Here is a 6,785-nt window from a genome sequence, read left to right as displayed (position 1 = left end):
AATGTATTTTTAATATTGTGCTGGAAGCCATGCAGAGTGGCTGGGGAAACCCAACCAGATGGGTGGGTTATTAATTAATTAATTAATTAATTAACAAACAAACAAATGATCATGATCATGATTATGAACATGATGAGTGAGGCCTCTTTGTGGGGTTCCAAAGATTCCTAACAGCTAAGGTGAAAAAGATACTTTATACGCTTAACTTGAGCTTGAAGATAAACAAAAAAAGACAGAAAATTTTGTGTAGTGAATGGGTATTGCAAGTTTATAGAACCATAGAATTGTAGAGTTGGGAATAGCTGCCAAGGCTATATCTTTTCCTTTCAGGGAAGAAACTGGAATGACCAGACCTGGGATCCTCAGAGTGAGTCGAATGCTATACACGCCATTTTTGCCAAGGAGAAGACTCCACCCCCACCCCCACCCCCCGGGGCTCTGCTATGACCAGGGAAGCAGCAGACGCTTCTGCTGACCCAAAGTGAGTTGCTGGGGGTTTGGAGGGGGAGGCTGGCATTTTCCAAACACCTTGTAAGCTTTTTGCAAGTGTTCAAATCAAGCATTAATAAATGCTAATCTGCAGCTTATGTGGGGGAGGGGAGAAAGTTCCTGATATGTCATTTCAGTCCTTTCCTTTCTAATAATGTGCTGCCTTCAAAGACAAAATTGGCAACTCATCCAATAAATATAATTAGGGACATACATGGTTCTGTTTTAATTAAAGTAAGTGCAGTGGCAAATGACGCTACCCTATGGCAAATGCTGCCAGTTCCAGTACCAAGGAAAAAAGCTGATGTCATGTGCACAAACTATGTTAAATGTTCTTGTTGCAGCTCAGATCTTCGCTGCTTTGCTTCAAAAACTGGGAAAGCAGTTTTGATTTATTTTCAGCTCGGGGCAGAATATGTACTTTGGATTTTGGCCCAGGATCATTTATTATGGAAATAAATCCCGGCATTGATTGTTAACGCATGCTTAGGGGCAGGGAGGGGCAGCCTGAGGCATTTTGTAACCTGAGGTGATCCACAAAATGGCACGCACACACACTCACCCCATCATGGAAGAAGGTGTGGGTGAAGATCTGCATCAGGAACAGTGTGTGGTGATCAACACTGGGAATGGCTGAGGAGTCAAATCAACCTTACCCAACAGTTGGAGTGGGAATCAAAGGTCGTCACTGGCGGGAAAGCAGCCAACTCCGAATCATACCAGGCAGGTGCAGAGCCCAGCAGATCTCAGAGGGTTTCCTCCCTAGGGATGGGAGGAAACCAGCAGTGCCTCCTATTCGCCAAGAGGTCACTGTAGAGGTGGCATGGGGTGGGGGTCGCCTAGGAGGAGGCAGATCTGGCCTCCAAGGAATATGCCACAGCTGACGTTGCCACTGTGGCAGAAGCAATGGGTGATGCATTCCTTGGAGGCCACATCTGCTGCCCCTGAGGATTGTGCCACCTGAGGCGGTCGCCTCACTTTGCCTCATGGGTGGGTCGGTCCTGGTTGCAGGACAGTTTTGTGTGGTGGTGTTGTGTGAAAGCCCTTCGGTGAGGTCAGTTGGAATGCATTAGGGTCTGGTAGCAATACCTTCTCCCAGCCAGTGAACAGGAACTGAAACGGATGGCCGAGAGAGGCATCTGCAACAGATGTTTCTTTATTCCAAAATAGAAAAGTAAAGGACCCCTGACGGTTAAGTCCAGTCACAGACAACTCTGGGGTTGTGGCGCTCATCTCGCTTTACAGGCCGAGGGAGCCAGCATTTGTCCGTAGACAGTTTTTCCGGCTCATGTGGCCAGCATGACTAAGCCACTTCTGGAGAAACAAGAGCAGTGCACGGAAACACTGTTTACCTTCCCGCCGGAGTGGTACCTATTAATCTTCTTACACTTTTTGGGGTGCTTTCAAACTGCTAGGTTGACAGGAGCTGGGACTGAGCAACGGAAGCTCACCCTGTCACGGGGATTCAAACTGCCGAGCTTCTGATCGGCAAGCCCAAGAGGCTCAGTGGTTTAGACCACAGCGCCAATATATTCCATTATATTCCAATATAGCAGCCTATAAAGATGGCCTTTAACAGCTATCCACTGTTAAACTAAGCAAGAGCCATAGCTCTGCGGCTGAGCATCTGCTTTTCATCTGGAAGACGCTGGGTTCAATCCCAGATATCTCCAGATAGGGCTAGAAATATGCACTCTCTGAAATCCTGAAGAGCCACTGCCAATCAGTGTAAACATACTGAGCAAAATAGCCCTGTTGTCTGACTCAGTATAAGGTAGCCTGTTATGTTCCTATATGTGCATGGGATAACAGGAATGTGCTGTTTTACCCTGGAACCCATGTGCTACTATCTTCTTCAAGACATGTCTCTGTCCAAGAAAGAAACATGAATTAGGTGGAGACCAAGGATTGCAGTACTTTAAGGATGATAAAGACTAACAGATTTCGTATGGAACAATCTTCCATGGACTAGAGTCCAAAAGTTTATGCTATGATGTATTTGTTTGTTTCGAGGTTTGAAATACCTTGAGATGTTTTGTTGTTTTTGTTGCAAGAAACTAACACCTTATGAGGATGACTTTTGTTTAAGTCCCATGGATAAGAATGAGAGATTGCCCTGACTTACTGCTTGAGGGTTTGGTCAGTTAATGCAATGACTGGCCTCTTCAGAGTGATATGGACTCCTCATTCTGGCCCTCAAGTGCTCTTTCCCAGCATTACAATGACATTTTGGATTGGAAGCCAAATATCCTTGTAAGCACAGCAAGGCTTCACAATCAAAATCAATTGATAAGATGGCATGGTAATGAGGAGCGGTTTTTCATTTTATTTTCACTTGGATGCCCACTGCTGGGATTTTTGATATGGCAAAGCAAATGTGGTTTCTTAATGTGGTTAGCATGTATCTCCACATCATTGCTGCATTGAGATCAGCGTTCTGGAGAGATTTATTTAGGGAATCAAAGAAGCAGCCTCGTTAATGTTGCTTTTGTAAATTTAGCTTCTTCTCTAACTTCTGATCACTGCGATAATGCAGCAGATGGCTCTGTTGTGTTTGGCTTGATTTGATTACTTGGTACTTCTCTGCCTGCCCTCCAATAGTGTACGTGAGAAGCAGCGTAGAGCTGGGAGAAAGCTCACAACCCTCACAGGAGTCCACAGGAGTCTCTTGCGTTTGAGCACATCTTCAAGCTCCCTCCAGGGACTGGCACCAGTCCCAGAACAAAGTGTTGCTTCAACCCCTATCCAAATTTAGTTGCAATTGGACATAGGAACCTGCTTCATACTGAGCCACACCATTGGTCCATCTAGCTCAGTACTCTCTGGCAGAGATTCCCTTGGGTTTCAGGCAGACTAGCATGGGATCCAGGTTGATGTCAATGCTCTGAAAGCTGATGTTGGAGCTACATGCGAGCTATACCAAGAAAGCAGATTTGTTTTGTCTCATCAAAAATCCCAGGGGTGAGAACCAAGTGAAAGGAAAATCAACACTAGCTCCCAGCTGTGTTGTCTCTTGGACTGATTATAGGTTTACAACAGTGGCAGCTGGTGTTCATTGGGCCTGGGCAGAATGCAGGGAGGTTAAGGGTAGGCGGAGCCAGGGTCAAAGACAGGTAAAGGTAAAGGGACCCCTGACCATTAGGTCCAGTCGTGACCGACTCTGAGGTTGTGGTGCTCATCTCGCTTTATTGGCCGAGGGAGCTGGCGTACAGCTTCTGGGTCATGTGGCCAGCATGACTAAGCTGCTTCTGGCGAACCAGAGGAGCGCACGGAAACGCCGTTTACCTTCCCACCGGAGCGGTACCTATTTATCTACTTGCACTTTGACGTGCTTTCGAACTGCTAGGTTGGCAGGAGCAGGGACCGAGCAACGGGAGCTCACCCCGTTGTGGAGATTCGAACCGCCAACCTTCTGATCGGCAAGTCCTAGGCTCTGTGGTTTAACCCACAGTGCCATCCGCATCCCTTCAAAGACAGATAGATAGAACCAACTAATTCTAGTTTTGTTCCCACCCTCCTTGATGCTAAGTTCTACAGGAAAAGTTGAGACTAAGGAGAAGGATGCTGACTCCACCCACTGCAGTTGCTGTAGGTAAGTAGCTTGGTGAAGCTGGTGAAGCTGTGCCCCATTTGCCCTAATGGAGCAACTTCCACAGGTTAATCATCAGAAACGTCCTTGTCATTCCAGAAAAGCACATTTCATCACATCATTTGATTTGTAAGCCGCCTTTCCATAGTTAAAGCCACACTCAAGGTGGCTTAGAAGGTGAAAAGATTTACCGGTAACAAATGTAGCCATAGACAATAAATAAAACACATCAAAAGGCACACAGACGTAACTGAACAATTTCCACATAAATCATTGTAAAAGATAAAGATGCAAAAAATAACAGCAACAACACCTCAACAAAAACCTCTAAACAATACCCCAGCCCAAGACTCTGTTCAGCAGCCTTGGTTTTTGCAGCTGGAGTAAGTCAATCAGGGCCCAGCCCTCCCAGGCCAGGTGGGAAAAGGCCCACAAGGCAGGGAGCAGGTCTTTCAGGACTCATAGCCAATATGGTCCCATTGATGGCCAAAAGGAAGACACAGATGTCACTTGTGTTGCAATCACATACCATTTGCCTAGGAACAAGCCCTATTCAATGTTGTGGTACCTACTTCTGAATAGCTTTGCACAGTATAGGAGTGCACTGCTAGTGTTTTCCATTAAGTAGGGCTGAAAGTGAGAGCTTATCATACCCTAAGAAATTAACTAGTGGAATTATGAGGTGATGTATGCATTGGCTGCTGGTACTTTGCTCTTACAATTGTGTTGAAATGAACTAAAAGGAGTGTGGTGCTTGCCGCTGCTCCAGAAATTATCAGCGTTATAGCTTTTACAGAGGGTGGATTTGAACAAAAGGGCTTTCCCCCCATCAACATGCACTTGCTTTTGTAGTGGCCATGTACTGGGAATTGCAGAACTTACTTATCTGTAAGGGCTGAGCACAAATCAGGCTCCACAGCCAATGCTCATTTGAGCCACTAACAACATAGCTCCCCGCCTTTTATTTTAACTTCTGCCGCTTCACCAGCTCCAATCCTCATTTTTGGACAGGAAACCCTGCATTTTCAAGAAGAGGGCATCATAGGATTGTTGCTGTTGGTTGGTTGGTTGGTTTTTTTAACTATCAAACCATTCCAAAGGCAGAATTAAAATCTTAGACAGGCACACTGGAAAGGTTTTGTCTTTTAGAGAATGGCTGACACTCAATTTGGATAGTGTGCTTTCTTCCTACAGAAGGTTTTCTAGCTTTATTGATTCTAGAACTTTTCTTTTTTTTTTTTGGCCTGCCATTCCTCAGAAAAGAGCCAAAGATGGCTTACGCGCAATAAAGAAAACAACAATATCGTAGCAAATGGGGGTGAGTTTACTAAAAACAAGCAGCAAAACTAAGAACTACAGGATTAAATAGCAATGGAAAGTGCAAGGTTGCAGGCTGGGCAGCTAGGAGACAGAGCTATGCCTGATTTCTGTTAGAATCCAAGGCTTTGGCTATGGAAGAAGCAAGTCCTTCTTGGGGTGTTAATGCTGTGGGGCCCTCCATTGTAGGCTCATGTTCTATATATGTACAAATAAACCATATATCATAAAGGCACCACAGTCTCTGCTGTCCCTCATTCCGAAGACACCAAATCCTGAGTAGAACCCTTGGAATCTCGCACCACTCGGACGGGTGGCACACAACATTATGTTTCCGGGGTCTACAGGGTTGAAGGCAGCACAGTCTGTTTTTGTTTTTTTAAAATAATATTTATTAACAGTTTAAGGAGTATAAAAGAAAGAAAAATAATTCAACAATACAATACAATACAAAAACAAAAACACTACATAACACTGACACTAAAAACATTAAATTAACAAAATACAACAAACACAAATTTAAAACACATCCATAATTTCAGTATCTTATCTTTCATTCACTTATTTCCACGACTTCCTCACACCTCCCTTTTTGTATTCCACTTCAATTAATTGTTTCAGCAAATCCTTTCCATCTTCCTCAGTTTTCTGTCCTGTATTTTATCTTAACTTATTTTAACCTTATTTTTTTCCCTTTAATACATTAAAAATCTATTTATACTTAATTCCTTATAACCTTTCTGCTAAAGCCATATAACTTCATTCCAACATTTTTCTAGCATTCATTAATTTTACAGTATTTCTGTAAATAATCTTTAAATTTTTTCCAGTCTTCTTCCACCAACTCTTCTCCCTGGTCTCGGATTCTGCCAGTCATTTGCGCCAGTTCCATATAGTCCATCAACTTCATCTGCCATTCTTCCCGGAAGGCAGCACAGTCTGACCTCTGTCGTCAAACAGGGGACCCAGGGCCACTGGGAAGCTGCTTCCTCCCAGGTAAAATATCATAGCAGGAAGGAAGTCAGTCAGGCCCCATCCATCAACCCAACTTCTTGGGCCAGGCTCCAGTCAGCTGCAGGGACTTTGCTTCCCCACTCGCTGCTGGAGGAAATAATCAGCTCTGGCTGCCAGTTGCCCTGGAACTGCAGAAGCAAAGGCGAAAGGCTTCTTGGCCACATCCATCAGTCAAAGAAGCAAGAACCAACAGCAGCTATTCAAGGAAGATTGGCCTGGCCACAACTGGATACAAAGGCACACAGCTCACCTGTCTCTCCCTCCACCTTCCTTCCTTTATGTGTCTTTGAAAGCCTATAAGGATAGTGTCTGGCTCTGGCTGTCTTTTTCAAGCTCGCTCTCTTAAATTGGAGTGAGTTGCTTTGGTGGACAGTAA

At 44.6% G+C, this 6,785-nt stretch overlaps 1 long non-coding RNA gene across 1 annotated transcript; it reads left to right on the top strand.

The window, feature by feature from the left end:
- Positions 1-320: 320 nt before the first annotated feature.
- Positions 321-5,630, top strand: LOC310759334. The gene is made up of 2 exons (XR_014546315.1): positions 321-3,602; positions 3,971-5,630. It is a non-coding gene; the product is annotated as an uncharacterized lncRNA (long non-coding RNA).
- The last annotated feature ends 1,155 nt before the right edge of the window (positions 5,631-6,785 follow it).

The sequence above is a fragment of the Podarcis filfolensis genome (assembly GCF_964270895.1).
Source record: "Podarcis filfolensis genome assembly, chromosome: 3".
Lineage (NCBI taxonomy): Eukaryota > Metazoa > Chordata > Lepidosauria > Squamata > Lacertidae > Podarcis > Podarcis filfolensis.
This window is presented reverse-complemented; position numbering and strand designations above follow the sequence as displayed.